The sequence below is a fragment of the Lepisosteus oculatus genome, chromosome 14 (genome assembly GCF_040954835.1).
Source record: "Lepisosteus oculatus isolate fLepOcu1 chromosome 14, fLepOcu1.hap2, whole genome shotgun sequence".
In the NCBI taxonomy this organism is placed as follows: Eukaryota; Metazoa; Chordata; class Actinopteri; order Semionotiformes; family Lepisosteidae; genus Lepisosteus; species Lepisosteus oculatus.
In genome coordinates this window covers 6,329,932-6,330,676 of record NC_090709.1, presented here as the reverse complement: position 1 = coordinate 6,330,676, position 745 = coordinate 6,329,932, and the positions used below count along the sequence as shown (strand labels likewise).

At 42.3% G+C, this 745-nt stretch overlaps 1 non-coding gene across 1 annotated transcript; it reads right to left on the bottom strand.

Moving 5' to 3' along the window:
* Positions 1-439: 439 nt before the first annotated feature.
* trnat-cgu (transfer RNA threonine (anticodon CGU)) lies at positions 440-511 on the bottom strand. The gene has a single exon. It is a non-coding gene; the product is annotated as a tRNA-Thr (tRNA).
* Positions 512-745: the final 234 nt, after the last annotated feature.

Genomic DNA, 745 nt, shown 5'->3' with positions numbered 1-745 from the left:
TACCATATACCTGTGTATGAGTATAATGACAATAAACTTGAACTTGAACTTTAAACTTGAACTTGAACTTGACATAGTCTTGCAGGCAGTATATTATTTTATCGTTTACTCGTTTAAAAAAACACGGTCTTCTCGTTTCTAAGTCAGATTTTTAGTGCTTTCGAACGTTCCTTCCAACCTGGACTGACAGCTCCCCCTATCTGTTTGTGATCAGACCATGGAGTCGGGGGCTGTACCAAGCGCACATTCCTTCCCAATGCTGAGGCGATCATTCAGAAGATGGGTGTGAAGAGAAACAAGCTTTGTCGACTAAAAAACAAGGCAGGATATGCAAGAATACTAATCACTGGCGACAGTTATGTTCTCTTACTATTGAGATCCCTACATTGTGAGTTTTTTTAAGACTTTGAAACTAAGGGAAAGCGGTGACAAATGAAACAGGCACGGGTGGGGTTTGAACCCACGCTCTTCGGTTTACGAGACCGACGCCTTACCACTTGGCCACCGCGCCTAGTTGTATGCATAGGAATAAGGTTGTTCAAATTATTTTTTTCTGAACCTGGTTTACATCGCCAAATGTAAACCGGATGCAGCAACAACAATAAAAGGGATACTTGTCCTTAAACTCGGACGTGATGTTCTGCAGACATGTGCACAATGTCCTGTTTTCTTGCAGTGTAGACATTTTGCTGTTCACGCTCCGCATTCATCTGCTTTGTGCGTTGTTAGTCTGCACCTGTAACAT